At 38.1% G+C, this 22,519-nt stretch overlaps 3 pseudogenes; all 3 read left to right on the top strand.

Moving 5' to 3' along the window:
• Positions 1–14,096: 14,096 nt before the first annotated feature.
• Positions 14,097–15,016, top strand: LOC112921832 (14-3-3 protein epsilon pseudogene; annotated as a pseudogene).
• A 1,346-nt stretch (positions 15,017–16,362) lies between these two features.
• Positions 16,363–17,634, top strand: LOC112921720 (UPF0688 protein C1orf174 pseudogene; annotated as a pseudogene).
• A 1,219-nt stretch (positions 17,635–18,853) lies between these two features.
• Positions 18,854–21,689, top strand: LOC140595117 (cytochrome c oxidase subunit 1-like; annotated as a pseudogene).
• Positions 21,690–22,519: the final 830 nt, after the last annotated feature.

The following is a 22,519-nucleotide window of genomic DNA, read 5'->3' as shown; positions in this document are numbered from 1 at the left end:
ATACTTTGGAAATGAGAGTTTTTGATTTTAAAAGAACTAACCTTTAAAATGGTATCATAATGAAAAATTTATAAAGACATCAAGGAAGGAGAAAAATGTAATTGTATAAATAAAAACCTTAAAGATTTTACACATGCAGCAAAAGGCAAAAGGCTATTAGAACTAGTACACAACATAAATTGCTCTCTAAAGTTTAAAAATCTATCAATTGTATTTGTTATGTCATAAGATATAATTACTAATATACAAGGACTGAATTCAGAGATATAATCTAGAAAATATATTACTTGAAAAGTGAAAACAAATCAGTGAGCAATGTGCTACAATTAATGCTCTGAAAATTATTTATTCAATATTTACCAGTGGACTCAGAAATGTAAATTAAAGTTTATTGTCTCGATGCTAATTTTGTTGAAATATTAAATTGATCATAATTTCTTTTAACAGCTTTATTTTTGTTAAAGATTTATTTATTTATTTATTTGAGAGAGAGCAAGTAGAGGGAGGGGCAGATGGAAAGGAGCAGACTTCTCCTTGAACCCAGAGCCACACACAGGGTTCAATCCCAGGACCCTGAGATCATAACCTGAGCTGAAACCAAGGGTCAGAGGCTCAACCAACTGAGCCATCCAGGTGCCCCTTGTAACAGCTTATAATTAAAATACAGGAAACTGAATGTATTTGAAATGTCTGATTTAATAAGTTTCTTTGTGTGAGTAAATTGGGATAGCAGTTTTCACCAAATAAAATATCAATTACTTTATATAACTAAACTACTAGCTAGGACAAATACATATTCTGAACTCTAAAGATAGATATTTTTATGTAAGCAATATGTATATACACATATACTTTTAAAAATTAAATACCTGGGAATCCCTGGGTGGCTCAGTGGTTTAGCGCATGCCTTTGGTCCAGGGCATGATCCTGGGGTCCCAGGATTGAGTCTCACATCAATCCTGCTTGATGTGTGGAGCCTGCTTCTCCCTCTGCCTGTGTCTCTGCCTCTCTCTGTGTCTCTCATGAATAAATAAATAAAATCTTTAAAAAGAAGAAGAAAGAATTTTTAAAAAAAGGAAAACACTTAAAAACAAAGAGTTGGTAAAATATTGTAGTTAAGGCAAGAAAAGAGAAAAAATATTGGAAATTTTAACTTGAAATATAAACCAATAATAAGGAAAAAAAACCTCTAGTTCTATATACTATTTTCCCTCAGTCCTGGAGTTTCCCAGTGCCACTTATTCAGTAAACTTGCTCTTCCTTTGTTCTTCCTACAGTTCTTCTGAGGGAGGGGCCTGCTGCACTGATTCTCAGGTGTCTGTGCCTGGGCGGAGATATCCCGCCCTTGGCCAGGTGGCCAGGCTCAGTGTGAGCTGTTTATCCTCTGAGACCTTTGTTCTCTAGAGGCCCCACCTCTCCTAGGTGAAAAGTGAAAAGAAGAAAAAAAAATTAAAAATGGCAGGAGCCAGATCTCCAGCTCCAGAGCCAAGAGCTCCCCACGAGTACCAAACCACAGTCTCCCAGTCCACACTGGCCTAGATGCTCCTGGGGCAGGCATGGGTGCACTGATCTGCACAAATTGAAGGGCACTCAGCGGCAAGAGTTCTTGCTGTCCTATGCCCTCCCAGAGTCTGCCTCATCTGAATGGAATGGAGGATGGCCTCCTCCATCCATTGCCAGGCTCTAGCATAAAGGGAGCTCCAGTGCTGGCCTGCGAAACTGGCCAGCTTCTCCCAATTGCCCTGAAGGGTTGTGGTGTTCCAGGCCTTTACCAAGATCCCACCAGGGTTTGTGGTGAGCTTTCTCCTGGGCCCCCCTGTTATTATTGTGTCTCCAGGAATATTGAGGCTTAGTTGCCCCTCCTGTGACTCTGCCCTATTCCCCTGCTGAGCACTTCTCAGTCAGGGAAGGCTCAGGCATTGGTTTTTAAAGTTCCCACTTGTCCAGGGCTCAGATTTCATGCCCTGACTTTCCATGGCTTCCACTGCTCAGCTTTTGGGCCGGCTTGTCACAGCTCCACTTTTGCCTGGCTTGTCATAGCTCCCCTCTCCCACCTTTTTTTTCTTTGCCTTCCTACCTTGTCAGAAGTGATCAATTTTCTCTCTGTAGTGTTCCAGCTGTCTCTCTTTACATCTCAGGTTGAATTTGTAGATGTTCAGGATGTTTTGAAAGTTATCTAGATAAGTTTGTGGGACCAGATGAATTGAGGACCTCTACTCTTCTGCCATCTTGCCTCCTCCCCAAAAATTGATCAGCTCAGATGATGTTGAATTCATTAAGGCTAAAGAAAAAAGGCATGAAAATTGTAAGAAAAAAACCATAATTATGTAATTAAATTTTTTTAAAGTATTCCACAAAAAAAGCTATTAGAACTAATGCACAAAAAAGTTTCTTTATATTAGAAACAAAAAATGGAAAATGATTTTTTTTAAAGACACCATCTTTTTTTTAAGGATTTTATTTATTTATTTATTTATTTATTTATTTGAGAGAGAGAGCACAAGCAGGGGAAGACAGAGAGGGAGAAGCAGACTCCCCACTGAGCGGGGAACCTGATGCAACTGGATCCTAGAACTCCAGAATCATGACCTGAGCTAAAGGCAGATGCTTGACCAACTGAGCCACCAGGTGTCCCAAGACACCATCATTTATAAATATTAAAAAACTTCAACTATTAAGGCATAAATTCAAGAAAATATCTGTAAGCTCTCTATACTGAAAATTTCAAAACATTACTGAGAAAAAACTTAAGAGACCAAAAAAGGAAAAATGATATTTATGGATTAAAAGACTTTACACCATTAAGATGTCTATTCCACCCAGTTAATTTGTGCTTTGGACAGGACCCAAGTAAACTCTCTTACTCGACCAAAAAATAATTGACAATGTGATTCAAAAATAATGTGGAAATGGACAATTAAATATTGAAAAAGAAGAACAAATTTGAATCTTATGATACCAGATTTCTAGATATACAATAAAAATATTGTTTATCACAGTGTATTAGTGTCTACACTGATGAGAGAAAAATTGATCAGTGGAAAAAAGGGAGTCCATAAATACACCCATATACAGATCATTTGTTCTATGCACCAACACAATTCAATGGAGAAAGAAAGTTTTTCCCTAGAAATGGTGGGCTAACAACTGGATTTTAGTATAGTAAACAAAATTTTAAATTGGCCTTTTCTTATACCAACTAAATCAATTAAATTTGGATCATAGAACTAAATATAAACCTCTAAAAGAAAGAATTGTGTTATACCTTCAGTCATTCATGATAGACCCATATTTATTTACTAGAATTCAAGTTAGTTTTCAGGAATAATTTAAATTTCCAATCCAAACAAAAAATCATCATGAAAAGGAAAAAGAAAGTCATAGATTGAGAGAAGACATTTGCAATACATATATTGGACAAGAGACTCATATGTATTCTATATATAGCAGTTTCATAAACAAAGAGTAAAAATAAGCAACTCAATTTAAAAATTGCAAGTCACCTCACAAACCTAGACACAAGGTGTTCAATATCACTATCGCCAGTGAAACTCAAAAGAAAAATCTCACATTAAATATCACTCCACTCAGAGAATAGCCAGTAATTAAAACAGTATGGTACCGGCCTAAAAATAGCTCAATCAAATAGACTAGAAAACCCAGAAATAAATCCATAATTATATGGTCAATTAATCTTCAACAAAGGAGGAAGACACAATGGGAAAAAAACCAGTCTTTTCAACAAGTGGTGTTGGGAAAACTGGAGAGCTACATGCAAAAGAATAAAACTGGACCATTCTCTTTCACCATTCATAAAAATAAACTCAAAATGGATTTAAGACCTAAATGTGAGGCCTAAAACCATAGAGTACAGGGAGTAAATCCTCTGACAGCTCCAGGAATATTTTTCTAGATGGATCCTGAGGCAAAGATGTAAAAGCAAAAATAAACTATTTGCACTATATCAAAATAAAAAGTTTCTGTACAGCAAAGGAAATAATCAACAAAATTAAAAGGCAACCTACTGAATGGAAGAAGATATTAGCAAATGGGATATTTGATACATGGTTAGTATCCAAAATATATGAAGAATTTATAAAACTCAACACTCAAAAAACAAATAATCCAATTAAAAATGGACAGAAACATGAACAAACATTTCTCCAAAGAAGATGTTTAGATGGCCAACAGACACATGAAAAGATATTTATCATAACTCATCCTCAGGGAAATGCAAATCAAAGCTACAATGAGATATCACCACACACCTGTCAGAGTGGATAAATCAAAAACACAAGCAACAAGGGCTGGTGAGGATGTGGGGAAAAAAAAGAAACACTCTTGGACTATTGGTGGGAATACAAACTGATATAATCACTCTGAAAAAGAGGATGGAGCTTTCTTTAAAAACTGGAAATAGAACTATCCTACACTCCAGTAATCACACCATTGGGTATTTGCTCTATTATGTTAATAGAGTGAATTCCACTTTTATGCATGAAAGTAAAACATTCTTCAAAGCAAATTGTTTTAGAAGCTTGTATACATTATTTGATATCATTATAGTTTTTTTAATTAATTAAAACAGTTAATTATCCAAAGTGGAAAATTTTTCTTATTTTATGTTTTTTTAAATAAAGCTTTTTATGGAATAATTTTAGGTTTCAAGAAAAACTGCAAAGATCATTTAGATGAAGTCTTTGAAAAGTTAATGGAAAAATAAATGAAGAAACAATGATTAGATTTATCACATAAACATTGAATAAACATAATTTTTGTAAAGTTAGCATGCTTTCAACACATTTTTAGTTTCTTTGTATTAAACAGATGTGGCTTAAGTAGAAAATAGATGGCTGTTTTTTACAGAGATAGGATTTTTAAGTAGATTGTAATTACCCAGTGTTTCATTCAAACATAAAATATTACACTGAACAATTTATACATTTCAAATTGGATTAAATTGCTCAATCTTGGCAGGATGAGTTGATTGAACAAAAGATCAAATAAAATTTAATTAGTATAATCAAACAATTAATTAAGGACTCATAACCTCTGTTTCTGAGAGAAGCCAAACTCCTCATTAAAGCATTTCTAACTACATTTTTTTCTTGAAAATAGTGTTCAGGAGGAAATTCAGCTATGGCTGTGGTAATAAAGTTGGTCAGAAATCAACAACAAAATAGATTTTATACTAGGCAGAGAACCAAATATTATCCTTAATTAATTCAAATATTGTCCTGATGGAAGCATTTCTCTCTTTGGAACAAAAATTTTCAGACCAACAAAGTATAAGGCCCCAGGTTTAGGAAAAAAAAAATTTTGCCAATGGATCAGAAGGAGTAATGAGTCATGTCATTCCCATTTCCACCCCTTGATTCTTGAACCTGCTAACCCTGGACAAGAGAAAGTCAGAAACAATGCTGTGTGGATTTCCATGATAGTGGATAAATTTACAGATGGTTGTTTTGGCAGAAGCATTGTGTCTAGTGAAGACATATCCACAACCCAGATGATCTATCCCAATAAGAATAAATGGAAGTGTCCAACGTAATCACCTGCCAGCAGATAGCTGGATAATCACCCCAGAGACTGTGCCACGCCAAGAAATCAAATTGGTCTCTGTTGCTAGCAGAATGGGTATTCAACAGTGTCTGTAGCCAGGTAGTCTTGGTGAGTGGAAGTCCGTGTTTCTGACCCATGCATAACTCCATTCCTGTCACCATAGCCCCTTTATACATAAGTCCAGTGGGAAATGATAGGAGGGGCTGGGGAAAGAGTATGACTGGTATCCACCAAACGGATCACCCTTTCCACCTGATTTTTTAAATCTAAATATGATGATTCAAATGTGTCCTGAACATTCACAAAGGACATAAATATCCTCACCTTTTTAGTTCATTCAGAAACATCTATTCACATACCTCTTCCCTTGACCTCACAACAAATTTTCCAGTCATGTTCCTTCTAAGTCCTGGCTCATTCAGTGAAACCATTGGGTATAGCCCATGAATCAGTATACAACTGCATGTCTGGTCATTTCTCCTTCCAAGCAAAATTAACAGCTACATGCACTGCCCAGAGTACTGCCCTGTGGGAGTGTTTTTCTTCACCACTGTCATTCAGGGATGTCCCAGAACAGAGCAGTATTTTCACATCTCTCCACTTGCAGGCAGTGCCTGCATATCATGGAAAACAAGGCTAAGATTCCCCTTCCTTCTACCAACTGGTCATAGTGTACTCACCACACGGTCATAGATGCAGGCTAGAAAAGGTAATGTAACAGGGGTGGGAATTATGGTTCTTCATATAATTTACTTGTGCCTTCAGGGCCTGAACAGGCCCAAGTTCATATATGCCAGTAGTGATGGACTACTACTGTGCATGCCCAATTTTATGACTTGGTGGTTCAGACACACCAGCTCATGATGAGTAGTTCAAGTCATATTGTAAGTTGGTGGTCCATGGTCAAGTGTTCAGATTCTACGAAGATCCAGTGGCAAGCCAAAAAGAGTTTCTCAAAAAAAAAAAAAAAAAAAAAGACAGTAGTTATTTACAGAAGATGACAGAATTTTGCCTCAAAATCCAAAAGGTTTGCACTGTGACTCACTATAAAAGCCTGTAAAAGACTCCAAACAGCATCCATATCTACCAGTGATATTTCAAGTGCCAGGGATAGGCCGTGTCATAAGGCCCAAGTGGCAGAGCATCTTGCACAGCAACTTGGACCTGTTGTAGAGCCTTCTCTTGCTTTCTGCCTCACTTAAAACTAGCAGCTTTTGGAGACATTTGATAAATGGGCTAGAGTAGCACACTCAAATGAGGAATATGTTACCTCTACAATCTAGAGGCCCAGTAGGTATTGTACTTAGTGAGGAGTGGGGGTTTGAGAAATGGAGTGCAGGGGTGAAGATGCTGTAATATATGTTTCATCTTAAAAGGGACACCTCAATATGCTTCACACCTTCAAATTCTAGAAACTTCACAGAGGTCCAAGGCCCCTGAATACTTGTTGGATTTATTTCTATCATCTGCTATACAAATGTCTGACCAATAAGTTTAAAGTAGTTGGTACGTCTTCCTCAATAGGTCCAATCAGCATAATATTATCAATGTAATGGACCAGTGTGATTCCTCGCAGAAAGGAAAGGTGATCAATATCCCTGAAAACTAAGTTATGGCAAAGACAACAGTGTGTGTCCAGTGGCCCACTGGAGGCACTGTGAAGACACAATTGAGCAAAAACTCCACTGTTTACCTGACATTCATAAAGCCCTATTCTGACTGGTATGGACCATGCTGATATTTTGTGTCTCTTAGGTTTGGTGCCAGTTCAGAGCCAGTATCCAGTAATCACCTAAATTTCTGATTACTTTTTTTGCTTCATGCACAGTCATCCTGGTAAAATGGCATAGGTCACTCTGGGGAAGGCTAAGAGAAAAATTAATTGTAGAAATCTTTGACAGTGTCCAACTCTTCTGCCTTTACAGATCAAGAAAGAATTTTTAGAACTCCTATTTCACCTTTAGGAACAGCATAATCAACTAAAATGTCTCTGTGAGCCAGATCATTTTGATTGAAATGTCCATCACAGTAACTGTCTCCACTTACTTTGGCCCTTAATTCCAGCCACATGACCTCTGCACACTGGATCGAATTATAGCCATCGCATTTAAGTTTCCCAATTAAGTGTCAGTAATTCCCACCGTAATTTTTCAACCTTCAGAGGTGGGTAGTCACAGAGCTCTTAAAGGATGCTGGGAATTTCACTCACAAATTTGTTTCTCATAGTTGTGGTGAAAATGGTGCCCTCCAGACCTTCCAAAGGCAGGTAAGCAGCTCTTAATTGCTAAAACCATTCTAATATTCCAATTTCTCTAAGCTTTTGGATCTCTTCCTTTAAAATATATAGAGGCAGTCCTGGCATATTTAGGCTTTATTTTGGGTAGGCTACCCTGTGATCAATGTTTCAGCCAACCAGCCCCTAAACTGCAACACTAAATCCAGAATCTCTGCTTAGTGGCCCCATATCAATATATTTAGCTGGATTCTATTTTATGTTTATCTCACCTTTATCTTACATTCATTAGTGCTGTTAAAACTATCACAATTGAGAAAGAATGCCAGAAATCTTAGAACAGCAACCCAGAAAACTCATCCTGAAGATTTTCTTCCTTTAGAATCACTCTCATTACCAATTACCAATTACCATTACCCTGTATTCATCAGGGTTCTCATGAGGAATAGAACCAATACCCCAAAGTATCACACACACACACACACACACACACACACACACACAGAGTGACAGAGATAGGCAGGAGGATAGACAGAGAGAGGTAATTTTAATGAATTAGCTCACATGATTGTGAGGCTGGCAAGTCTGAAATCTGCAGGGCAGGTGGCAGACTGGAAATCCAGGAACGGCATAGGGTACAATCTTGATATTGAAGGCAGTCTGGAGGCAGAGTTCCTTCTTCCTTGAAGGCTTTATCTTTTTTCTTAAGGGCGTCAATGTATTGTATGAAGTACACCCACTTTATTTAAAGTCTGGGCTTCAGAGCACCTGGGTGGCTCAGTGGCTGAAAGTCTGCCTTCGGCTCAGGTCATGATCCCAGGGTCTCCCTCTGCCTATGTCTCTGCCTCTCTCTCTCTCTCTGAATGAATGAATGAATGAATAAATAAATAAATAAATACATAAATACATAAATTTAAAAAAATAAATGCACATGATGGTTTTTCAATGAATGGGTTTAGAAAAGTTTTGAGAATGAATCTCTGGACTGGTGTAGAAGATTCTACTTGAAATCCTGAAATTCTGTGGCAAAAATTTATATAAAACAGAATGATTCATATTTTTTCTTTTTTTAACTTTCAGATCATATGTAATGAAGAAATCATGGAAAACATAACATCCAGTTAAGATGGAAGTATGAGAGAAAAATTATTCTAAAACAGAAGATAGTGATGAATTTATGTGTAAAGATGGATATTGTGAAAAGACACCATGTTATACATTTGAAGCAACCCACTAGGAAGAGACACTGATGTATCCCACTTGTGGATAGAACAATGATTAAAATACAGTCATATAATTAAGATATATACATTTGTTCAGCATTTTCCATTATTAATCCAGTGCTTCTCAATTTATATTTTCAAGTGTGGGTTAACTCATTTTTATTAATAAATCAGAATTATGTTAAATATTATAAGGGATGATGCAGTTATAATCTGACACTAGGAAAAGCACTATATTAAAACTTAGTGAATGAAAATACTATGCATCCTACTCATGAAAGATCTATGGCAAGAAGTTTGTGCAATTACTTCAAAGTCTGCTTCCTTCCCCTAACTTTCTCAAAGCTTTCTCCATAACTCCTGAGGCTTCCCGAGACTCTCCATTTCAAAGGAAATGGGAAAAAATGCTTTTTTCCATCTTCAAAATAATATCACTTCAAAAACACAAAAAAACCCAATGATATCATACCTATGTTAGTAATGAGATGTAAGTAGTTCTTATTTTGGTATACAAAGATACCAAAATACCAAAAGATACCAAGATACCAAAGATAAATATACCAAAAAATAATGGAATGCATGATTTTTTTGTCTATCTTGCATGTGTAATAAGAAATCATAAAGGAGAATAGACTCAATTGGGAAAATAACTATCATAACACTGACATGGAAAGTGGTTAAAAAAAACACCAAAACTCAACATCAGTAACAATATCACACACACATACAGAGATTGGCAGGAGAAATGCCAGCAGTTAGTTTTTAAATTTTGACATTGTTTGGGATTTTGTAGTTATTCTTTAATGAAAATAGATGATCTCTGTAGTTACCTAGTTACTTTAAATTACATAGAAACAATGTGACTAAGAAATATAAGGTCAGTATCTGAAAATCCAAGTAGGTATACAATTTATGTGATTTCCTCCCAGGGTGCTTAGAATCCTTACATGGCGACTCACGGCTTCCAATGGCATGGACTGAGACAGAACCGCCAGAAGCCATATTCAAGCGATGAAGTGGGGTAAATTCCTCGCTTAGCAATCTCCAGCCTCTGGTTTAATGCCTTTAGTATTTTCTTCTTCGGACCTTGCCTATCCATATTCAGAAACTTAATGGGTTTGTACAGATTTCTAGAAAAAAATCCCTTAGTATCTAAACTCTAGTGACATGCTATCTGAAGCCCAGGAGATAAAGATGTGATTTCCTCTTACAATCCAAATTTAGGAAGCAAATAGATATGTATAACGAGCAGTGTGTGTTTCAATATTGGTTTGGTATACAGGAACAATTAGCTTTTTCAACCCTTTGTGTCTACATGTTGTTAGGCCTTCAGTCAATTAAAATTTTTTTATTTATTTGTTTATTTATGAGAGACACAGAGAGAGAGGCAGAGACATAGGCAGAGGGAGAAGCAGACTCCCTATGGGGAGCCTGATGTGGGACTTGATCCTAGGATTCCAGGATCATGACCTGAGCTGAAGGCAGATGCTCAACCACTGAGCCACCTAGGTGCTCCAGGCCTTCAGCCAATTTAGATTGAAGACCAAAGACAATGTTCAGCTCAATTTTCAAAGCTATATTCCTCCCCAAACAACATATAAACTGGCCATCTCTAGCCTGAGTTTCTGTCTCCCTTTTGTGTCTTTCATAAATGAAGCAAGAGGGCAGCCCGGGTGGCTCAGCGGTTTAGCGCTGCTTTCAGCCCAGGGTGTGATCCTGGAGACCTGGGATTGAGTCCCACATTGGGCTCCCTGCACGGAGCCTGGTTCTTCCTCTGCCTGTGTCTGTCTCTCTCATGAATAAATAAAATCTTTATAAATAAATAAATAAATGAAACAAGAAGCATCCAGCTCATAACCTCATTCTGCCTTTTTTCCCAATAATTTCCCCGAAAGGATTGACAGCTTTTTTAGTTTCTAAAGTAAGACAGATGGAAGTTTTATCAAATATGATGCTATGGAAGACACAGGCTGATGATGCTATAGTCCTCTTTCAAATATGACTGTCTTTCAGACAAGTGAATGGAGAGGAGCACACAATATTTCTAAATATGAACACATGTTCAACAAAATTCAAACGACTGATGAGCATTGTGTCTTTTAATTTGAGGGCAGGAGACAACAGTAGTTTATTTTTAGTGTCTATGGAATATTTCAAATGACCTTTCCCTGATTATTCCCCAACATTTTACCGTTTAAGATTAGCTCTTTGTTTCTATCTTCCAACTTCTGTTAGTCATTTTTTACTCTTATATATAATATCTTTGTGACTTATTCTTCAATTTCCAATAGTACCAACTCAACATCGATGTACATTTGAGGTCTGCATCAAGTACAAATCTCTTCAAACCAATTTATGATCTGATTCAGGTAGGTTTTTTGGTTTTTTGGTTTTTTGGTTTTTGTTTTGTTTTTTTTGCAACATGGTAAAGGTATTGGTATCCATGAAAAAGAATTGTGGTTAGCCCTTTTTCAAAGAGCTATTGGTATTGGAAAGAAGGTGTTTAAGGGTGAATGCTTATGTCTCTCCAAGTGTATATTTTGAAAACCTCCTAATGTGATAAAATTTGGAAGCAGAATCTTTGGAAGATAATTATAATCAGGGGAAGTCATCAGTGTGGATCCCTAAGGAATGGGATTGGTACCAGAGCTTGCTTCTTTTTGTTTTTCCATTTGTATCATTTACATCATGCTCTGTCTCAGAATCGCTAGACTTGCTTCTTTGTAGCTTCTGGCAGTGGCCATTCATCATTGTGTTCCTTGACTTACAGGGGCTTCCTTCTCACCTCTGCCTCTCTTGCCAGGTAATATTCTCCCTGTGTATCTAGGTCTTTATGTGGTATTTTCCTCTTCTTACAAGGGCACCAGTTATATTTGCTTAGAGCCCACCATAATAACATGATCTTAACTTGATTACATCTTTAAATACTCCAATTCCAAATAAGGTAACATTTTTAGGCACTTTTGGGGGACATAGTTCAACTCATAACAGTCCAGTTGTACCCAGTCATGTTCATCTTTCCCATGTGTAAAATACAATTATCCAGTTTTAACATCCTCCTACATTTTAATCCAATCCAGGATTGACTCTGGGTCCCAAATTTCATCTAGTTATCATCTAAATCAGTTATGGGTGAGGCTTGGTTTATGATCCATCCTTGAGCAAAATTCCTGCCCATCTGTGGCCCTGTGAAATCAAAAAACAAGTTATATGCTTCCAAAATAAATGTTAGAAAGGCATAATATAGATATTTCCACTCCAAAGAGGTGAAATAGGAAGGACAAAGAAGGTCCCAGGTCTCAAATCCAAAACCCAGCAGGATACATCCCATTAGACTTCAAGAACTGAGGACACTCCTCTGTGACTGGATGCTCTGCCCCTGGCCTGCTGGAGTGGCAGCCCTGTGGTTTTGGCCTCCCAAGGAGGAGGCTCTACCTGAGGAGGTCCTAGGTACAAGCCTTTGTGTCCACAGCTCTACCATGGATGACATCCTTTCTTCACTTTATATAGTCTCTGTCCCTTTCAGTTAAGGCTGGAAGCATTTCTGCTAGTATAACATTCTCAAAAGCCTTGTCAATAGGGAACAAGATTTCAGACAAGATGGTCCATTACAGATCTTTCCTGGATAATAGCATGTCTATTTCTGGCTTAGGTTGAGATGATTTCAATTGGATCCATAAGTCACATGCTGAAATTTTTCTTTTCTTTTTTGTAAATAGATTTTATTTACTTATTTGAGAGACAATGCATGAACATGAGAGGGGGAGAGGCAGAGGGAAAAGCAGACTCCCTGCTGAGCAGGGAGCCAGACATGGGACTCAATCTGGGACTCTAGGATCATGACCTGAGCTAAAGACAAATGCTTAACTGAGCCATCCAGGAGCCTGGATGGCTAACCTCCTTAGTAAATGACTGTCTAGCATCACCTTTGGCTTTGTTAGTAAGTACACTCTCTGGATAGGCTGGGAATTTTCTTGTGCTGGTCCCATCTTGCCCAACAGTTCAATCTTCAATTTATCTCTTATCTGTTGCATTTTACTATAAGCAGAAAGAAGAAATCAGGCGAATTTTCCGTTGTTTGGTTGGGAAACTCTTCAATGAAAGATCCAAGTTCAAAATTAACCATTCTGTTTAATTTTGTGTCAACTTGCCTAGGCTACGGTACCTAGGTGTTCAGTCAAATTACCAGTCTAGATGTTTCTGTGAAAATATTTTTAAGATATCATTAGCATTTAAGCCCAGACTCTATTTTTTTAAAAGATGAACCACCTAGGCGTCCCCATCATGTGCATTTAAATAATTTTCAACAATTAATGATGTAAAATGAGGTAATATGTTTAATGTATGATAATTAAATGTTATGAAAGATTTGTAATATCAATTATCATATGTAACAGATATATTAAACTTAAAACTCTACAGTCAGAAGTTTAATTCCCTTCCCCTAACAGCATGTTCATAATTAGCCTTCTTTTATTAATTATCCCTATCCTACTTGCCATAGCATTTCTTACACTAGTTGAATGAAAATTTTAGGTTACCTACGACTCCATAGAACGAAACATCATCAACCCTCATGGCCTGTGACAACCTATCACTGATGCTGTCACACAACTCATTAAAAAAAAACACTATGATTTCATATCCAGACTTATTATTGCACCAATCCTAGCCCTCACGTGAGCCCTAACAATTTGAATTCCATTACTATCGGGAAAGGTCATCAGAAGATGGACTATTGGTTGACCAGTGAGCTAGACTTCAGCACCTGGAGGCTCCTCACCTCTCTGGTCCTTGGAACATAGGTTCTACTTGCCTTTTTCATCCCCAGAGGCTGCTCCAAAGACAGTATAGCCTTAAGATAATAAGGCCTACATAGTATACATGACTGAACTCACTTTGGGACTCCTTATAAACTAAGATTTGACAGGCAGATGTGGGGATCCATTCATCTTGTTGCCACCCAAGATAAGTCTCAAAGGTAAGTTTCCTTTGCTTATTAAAACTGCCACCTGCCGAGCGAGAGGCTGAGAGAGTGGGAGACGCTATCCGCTTCCATCCATCGCCCAGACCCTGTGGGAGCCGCTGCCACTATGGATGATCGGGAGGATCTGGTGTACCAGGAGAAGCTGGCCGAGCAGGCTGAGCGATACGACGAAATGGTGGAATCAATGATAAAAGTAGCAGGGATGGATGTGGAGTTGACAGTTGAAGAAAGAAACCTCCTATCTGTTACATATAAAAATGTGATTGGAGCCAGAAGAGCTTCCTGGAGAATAATCAGCAGCATTGAACAGAAAGAAGAAAACAAGGGAGGAGAAGACAAACTAAAAATGATTCGGGAATATCGGCAAATGGTTGAGACTGAGCTAAAGTTAATCTGTTGTGACATTCTGGATGTACTGGACAAACACCTCATTCCAGCAGCTAACACTGGCGAGTCCAAGGCTTTCTATTATAAGATGAAAGGGGACTACCACAGGTATCTGGCTGAATTTGCCACAGGAAATGACAGGAAGGAGGCTGCAGAGAACAGCCTAGTGGCTTATAAAGCTGCTAGTGATATTGCAATGACAGAACTTCCACCAACGCATCCAATTCGCTTAGGTCTTGCTCTCAACTTTTCTGTATTCTACTATGAAATTCTTAATTCCCCCCGACCATCCCTGCAGGTTGGCAAAAGCAGCTTTTGATGATACAATTGCAGAACTGGATACACTGAGTGAAGAAAGCTATAAGGACTCTACACTTACCATGCAGGTGTTACGTGATAATCTGACACTATGGACTTCAGACATGCAGGGTGATGGTGAAGAGCAGAATAAAGAAACGCTGCAGGATGTGGAAGATGAAAATCAGTGAGACATAAAAGCCAACAAGAGAAACCATCTCTGACCACCCCATTCCTTCCCATCCCACTCCCATTGGAAATTCCCCCATTGTCACTGAGAACCACCAAATCTGACTTTTACATTTGGTCTCAGAATTTAGGTTCCTGCCCTGTTTTTTTAACAGTTTTCAAAAGTTCTTAAAGGCAAGAGTGAATTTCTGTGGATTTTACTGGTCCCAGCTTTTAGGTTCTTTAAGACACTAACAGGACTGTGTAGAGGCTTTTTCAGCATTACTGTATTGTCTCCTGCCAGATGTGGCAAGATCACCATTAGAAATGGAAATTACGTTTGAAAGCCATTAGACTTCTAGGTGATGCAAGCATCTAAGAGAGAGGTTAATCACACTATGGAGGCATTGTGGTATCATTTTTCCTTTTTCTAATTGTTTAAATTGAATTTTATACCAATGTTAAAAGTTAATTGGATGTTAGTTTGAAGTGGTTAAAGATTGTTCGGAGAGTTGTTATAATGGTTTTGCTGTAAAAAGTGTTGCGGAAATGTTGCTGAAAAGCATGGTGCTGGTAACAGTTCAACAATCCATGGCTGCTCATTCTTGCCTACTTTTACTCTCCCTCTAAAGCAGGTTAGCATTGAAGGTGGTATGGAAAAGCCTGCATGAGTGTTCAGTTCTTTGTTTCTTCTCCTTCCCTTTCCCCTTAGGCCCCCCCTTCCCTCCTTCGCTAGCTCAACCTCTTTTGTTCTGTATGTGTAACTTGAAGCTAATTTGTACTACTGGATATCTGACTGGAGCCACAGATACAGAATCTGTATTGTTCTTACTGAAACACAGCATGGAATTAACATTAAACTTAAATAAAAGAAACCTAAATTAAAAATGCCAAAAAAAAAAAAAAAACCCTGCCACCTGCCAAGCTGGAGTGACCTCTTTCTTCAGTCTCTTCCTGCCCCACCCCCCAAACTACCGGGGCCAGTTTCAGATTATACCAGGGAAGTTGATGAGGAGCCTGTCAATCAGCAATCGGTGAATCATCCAGGACACTGAAGAAATGGGCCTTGGGAATTAGACACCCATGGGAGGAAAACGAGTTGGCCATCAACCTCTCTGTGGGGAGGGGTGACCCATCTGTTAGATGCCTGTGGATCACTGTGTAAGTAGGAGGATGCCTGAAAACTCCGGCCAGTCTAATGCATTGTTGGAGGAACTGCAGAGAGCATACTGTAGCAGAGAAGGGAAGTGCATGAGAGCTGCAGTCAGCTGGCCTCTCCTGTAGGCACTTTGGCTGGAGGCTGAAGCTCAAGTTAGAAAGTGAGAGGAAGAACTGAGATTAGAGAAGCAGGTGGGATGTCCACTACTCTGCTAGCTTCAGTGCTGGCAGACAAGATGAAGGGGCAGGATCATAAGTTGAGGCCTCAGTGCACAGTTCTGCAAAGGTAGGAGGGTCCCAAATGCCTCAGATTAAGATCCAGGCACTTGCAAAAAAGCCTGATTAGAATGGCAAGAGGTAACAATCTCTGAGAAAAATGATGAGAATGAGAAAGTGACGAGATGTTGTGTTGCTTGAAATGTTCCAAGCCTTCCGATCCCTAATACAAAGGAAAATTCAATAGTTATTGTCCCAAAGCTCCTAGGAAAAAACTTGAATTCTTTCTCTGTCCTCTGAAGTTGCAAATTTTATCATGTCCTTGAAACATAAATACCCCAGGGGATAACCCAAATATTGGCCACAGAGACTGAAGAAAAGGGTATGGGTGGAGTTTTTTAAAATGCAGACTACTGGAGGATTTCCCTTGTCCCAAACCCAAACTGCAGGCTCCATAAGATCACAAATATTGGTCAAAAGCCAAGTGAATGGATAGCTGACTCATAGCTAGAGTCTGGGAATAAAAGCTGGATGGGCATAGAAAGTTGCAGAAGGTTTGTGAAAAAGGAATATTGAGAAGGGAATTTTATGTGTAATCAAGCTAAAACTGAAATGAATTTATGTAAACAGAAAAAAATTAAACAGATATTTTAATTTAATATCAAAAGTACACTGCTGTAAAATTGGAATTTGGTTTTCTTTCTTTTAAAAGAACTAAGTTTTCAGCTGGGGCGGTGCCCCACCACATCTTCCAGGACGGTATGTCAGACATCGCACAAAGCCGTCGACAGAGGAACGTCCAAGAAGTTCAAATGGGACAAAGGTCACCTGGTGAAATCAGAAACTAGCCCCTCAGAGTGACCGTGGTGCTGTGCCCAGAATACCACCCGAGAGCCCTGGTAACAGTGAGCTTCTGGGGTTTGCCAAAGAGCACCTGCCCCCAGGAAAGGGGGCTGGAGCTCCTGCACAGCTGGAGGCCGCGGGGCGCCCCTCTGGCATGCTACAGCTGTGGGCGACACTTGCCCAGCAGAGACGGAGGACAGCCTGGCCCTGCCAGCACACACCTCTGGCTGGGGGGCAGCCTCATAGCAGCTGCTCAGCACAGGGCCGGTCCACACTGCACACCGAGCAGGCCGCAAGGCCTCCACTGCAGACGGAGGACAGCATCTTTCTGGACGAGGACAGCAAACAGCCCATGCCCGTGGGCCGGTTCTTCGGGAATGTGGAGCTCCACCAGCTTCCTCGTCTTGTCCTTCAATGAGCAAACAGGAATTCAGGAAAATGCATTTCAGAGCCAAAGATGATGAAGATGATGATGATGGTGCAGAAATGTAGAGAATAAAGTATACACAGTGATTTCCTTGCATATTTAATACAGTTAATAGTTCGACAGTTTAGCGAGTGATGAGATGTGTATCAAGTTTATCTCCCAAGAAAACATATTCTTTTTTTTGTTTGTTTTTTATTTATTTATTTTTTTTTTTTTAAGAAAACATATTCTTAACCAAATGTTAAAGCTGACCCGTAAAAGTCCTCATAGAGCATACCAAGTACCTGGAGTGTTTACACTCATCATCCAGAACCATCTCTGAGACTGCACAGCCGCTGCTCCCACACCCATGCATTTTCTTGTGTCTGTGTGTAAATGACACAGTTTGGGTCCCCCGGGGGGCTCAGGACTCAGTGGGAGAGATCTTTCTAAAGAAACTCCTCACTAAACTCTTTAGTTTTGATAATACAGGAGTTTATTTTCCATTATCTCAATTTGATCATTCTTGTGATTGAGTCAATGCCAGTTCTTAAAGAACTCTCCTTTCTTTCTGTATATGAAGCTAATGTTTACCCTGGAAATTCTGCAAAATGCATATGAGAAAGAAATAAAATATATTTTGAAAATTAAAAAAAAACTAAGTTTTCTTAGATTATTGGCCTGCTCTTCATAAACAATCGTATTCAAAGATTTTTTTTTCTTTACCTTTAATGTACTCTGCCTAGAAAACAAGGAGTCTGTGTTTTGTCTTTATCAGGTCTTGCTTACTTAAGAAAACCAAAAATCTTACTTAATATTTTTACAAACATGAAACTTTTTGTATGTGTTAAATTTCGCAGGATGCATTACCAAACACTAAATATTTTTTAGACTATATTCCTAGGAAATGCTTCAAATCTGTGTCCTAGAATAATGGCATCAATCAAATTAAATTTTAATTTAATCAAATTAAATTTAAAATCTGTCACGGAAACAATAAAATTCTCTTGTCTATTGCATTATAATAAACTCATCATATCTTTAATAATAACTATTTTAAGTCTTTTGTCACTTGCAGTTACTGTCCTACTGTTCTTGCTTTGGCAAAAATGTTTCTGCCTCTTCATGGAAAAGACTTTGACAAGTTTCTGATAACTTAGATCAATCTGCCTTCATGTGGGAGGATTAATAATAAACCTTTCAAGTGCTTCCCCAAGTCTACCTCCCTAGCCCCACCATCTATCATAGGATGGTAGCTGGAAACGTGTCCCTGTTTCCCTTTCCCTCATTAGTGGGGTAGGCCTATTACATTGGTGATATGTTAACAGGTGAAAATTTGCCTCAGCTGCTAGATGCTCTGCAGACTTTGCTGGATGAACACCTACAAGGGGAAGGTGGGCAATAAATCTGCAGAAAAATTCAAGACCCAGGTACCACCATCTGGTTTGAGGAGTCATCTGGCCAGGTAAGATGCATATTGTCCCCAAAGCTGTGATTGATAAAGTACAAGGTCATCCAACCCTTAAGAATGTGAAAAAGATGCAAGCCTTTGTAGGGATTTGGGGGCTTGAGAAGACTTTAATTCCCCAACCAGCATGGTGCCTTCATCTTTTATATGGCCTGGTAAAGAAAGGGCATATCTGGGACTGGAGATCAGAGCATTAAACCACCTTTGAGAAAGCAAAAATACTAGTGAGGCAGATTAAAGCTCTTGATATCTCCTAAGCAGGGCTAGATATGTTTAAGTTAGATGTGTCTAGAAACTCTGGAAGGTATGGGTCAGGCACTGTGGCAGAGACAACAGAAGGGAAGAGTGCCCCTAGGATTTTGGTCCTAATTCTGGAAAGGGGCAGAAACCCAATATACCCCCATAGAGCAACAGCTCCAAGCAGTGTACACAGCCCTCCTCAAGGTAGGGCCTCTCACACAGCAGCCAACACAGTGGCAAGCAGGCTGAGCTTAGAACAGTTTGGCTGGTGTTACTCATGAACCTTGACCATTAATCTGTTGCACAAACAATTGGGCTGTTCTAAAGAGATTAATCCTATGCCTTGGACAATGAGAAATTGAGGGATGGATAATCATAAATTAGTCTATGTGGGGTCAGGATATGTGGAAAGACGTTTGGGTACATCTGCAAGAACCTGAAGAAGTAACCCTCCTTGTTTTCTATGTCCCAGCTCTTGAGGCATTGACATTTCCAATCAGTAAGCTGATGTCCTACTGCATGTACGAGCCTTAGCTACCAACCCTTCAGTAGTTACAGCAGACTGAGTGCCTAGAAAGAATGGCCACCACAGTGCCTCAGTAAAATGACACATTGCTAAGGATGTCAGATTGCCCTTAAACTACTTGGTTAATACAGTAAAAGCACAGCACCCAAGGCAATTGCCAAAGGAATGTGGAGCCGTCCACTAGAGTTCCCAGCCAGTGAAGGATTCCCAAATTGATTATATGGGCCTCTCCCTCTGAGTGAGAGTTCTAAATTTTTTAATGATAAACACTTCCATCAATATCAATTTTATATCAAATTTCACCATCCATTCATCTAATTAAATTATTAACCATAACCACTTTATCATTCTAGGAGGATGAGGAGGAATTAATCAAACTCAATTATGAAATATTATAATTTGTTCATCAATTGCTTACATGGGATGAATAATAGCTATTATAATTTATAACCCAACTATAATAATCCTAAATTTATTAGATTACATTATAAAACACATACATTTATATTATTTATATATAACTTACCTACCACAATACTATTGCTCTCATGATATGAAATAAAATTCTCTTGATTACCATACTCATTCTTCTTATTATATTATCATTAGGAGGCCTCCCACTACTTTCAATATTCTTACTCAAGTGAATAATTATTCAAGTAAAAGCAAAAAATAATAACATTATTTTGCAAACATTAATAGTTATCATAGCATTACTTAACCTATATTTTATATACAATTAGTTTACTCTACATCACTAACTACATTTCCATCAATAAACAACATAAAAATAAAATGACAATTAGAAAACATGAAACAACTTTTTTATCACCACTAATTGTGGTTTCAATATTATTTCTTCCTTCAACACCAATATTATCAGTGCTAAACTAGGAATTAAATTAGTATAGACCAAGAGCCTTCAAAATGATAAGCAAATATAATTTAATTCCTGGGGCAAACACTTTTATTTTTGTTTAATTTTTTAAGGGTTTTATTTATTTATTCATGAAAGACAGAGAGAGAGGCGAGAGACACGCAGAGACACACAGAGACACAGGCAGAGGGAGAAGCAGGCCCCATGCAGAGAGCCTGATGTGGGACTCAATTCCGGGTCTCCAGGATCAGGCCCTGGGCTGAAGGCAGTGCTAAGCTGCTGAGCCACCGGGGCTGCCCCAGATCAAACACTTTTATTAAGCTAAGTCCTTGCTACCCTGGCAGACTTTCACCCCACAAATTTTTAGTTAATAGCTAAATACCCTAGTCAGCTGGCTTCAATCTACTCTTTCTGTTTAGAGGAGAAAGCAAGAAGACCAGCAGAATTAAAGCTGCAACTCTCCATGGAAGTAATATTATATGACACCTGCCATATTATGAGCCTTGGGTTTTGTTTTCTTAGTTACAATAGGAGGTCTAATAGGGATTGTTCTAGCTAATTAATCCTTAGATATTGTTCTCCACAATACATACTGTGAAGTAGCACATTTTTGTGATGTCTTACTGTTAGTAGTATTTGCCCCTTATAGGAGGATTTGTTCACTGATTCCCATTATTCTCAGGTTATACACTCAAGTCAACCTGAGCAAAAATCCACTTCACAATTATATTTATAGGTGTTAACATAACTTCCCATAACATTTTCTTGGCTTTTCAGGAATACCAAGATGTTACTCTGATTACTCCAATGTATATATACAAGAAACACTATCTCATCTATAGGTCCATTTATCTCATTAACAGCAGTAAATGAATGAATTTTAGTAAATGAATGAATTTCATAATGATGAATGAATGATTTTCATAATTTGAGAAGCATTTGCCTCTAAAGGAGAAGTATCAATAGAATGAACTACTTAATCTTGCATAACGACATGGAATCCCCCCACCATGTCATCATTTAAAGAAACTAAGAACATACTTACATAAACTTAAATACGAAAAGAATCCTCCAACTGGTTTCAAGCCAATATCATAACCACTATGTCCTTGTCAAATGGGAAATTAATAAAAATTACATAACTTTGTCAAAGTTAAATTATATGTTCAAACCCTTTATATCTCTATGGCATATCTTTTCCAGCTGAGTTTTCAAGATGCAACGTGACCTGACATAGAGGAACTTTTACACCTTCATGATGATACATTAATAATTGTTTTTCTAATTAGCTCTTTAGTCCTTTATATCATTTCAGTAATATTAACAACTAAATTAATTCACACAAGCACAACAGATGCACAAGAAGTAAAAACAGTCTGAATTATCCTACCAGACATTATCTTAATCCTAATTGCCCTACCATTACTACAAATTCTTTACATCATAAATACAATCAATAACCCTTCCCTGACTATATATCGAAACTATAAAGATTCAAATTATGAAGACTTGTACTTCAATTGCTATATAATTCTTATATCAGACCTAAAACCAGGAGAATTTTGACTCTAGAAGTTGGCAATTGAGTAGTTTTATCTACAGAAAAAAAGTAAGTATTCATTTCATCCAAAGACGTCCTACATTCATGGGCAATTCCCTCTTTAGGCCCAAAAATAGATGATATCCCCAGAGAGTAAATTGAACAGCCAGCATATCTATGTGACTGGGCTTATACTATGGACAACATTCAGAATTTGTAGGTCAAACCAGAGTTTTGTACCTATTGTTCTTGAATTAGTTCCACTAAAATATTTCCAAAGATGGCTGCATCTCTACTATAAAGTCCTTAAGAAGATAAATACATTAACCTTTTAAAGACATTGTTTAAACCTCTCCTTTATGATATGACACAGCTAGATACAACACAA

Source organism: Vulpes vulpes, chromosome 13, assembly GCF_048418805.1.
Source record: "Vulpes vulpes isolate BD-2025 chromosome 13, VulVul3, whole genome shotgun sequence".
NCBI classification, from domain to species: domain Eukaryota; kingdom Metazoa; phylum Chordata; class Mammalia; order Carnivora; family Canidae; genus Vulpes; species Vulpes vulpes.
The sequence above is the reverse complement of the archived record's forward strand: the minus strand, read 5'-3'. Positions and strand labels throughout refer to the sequence as shown.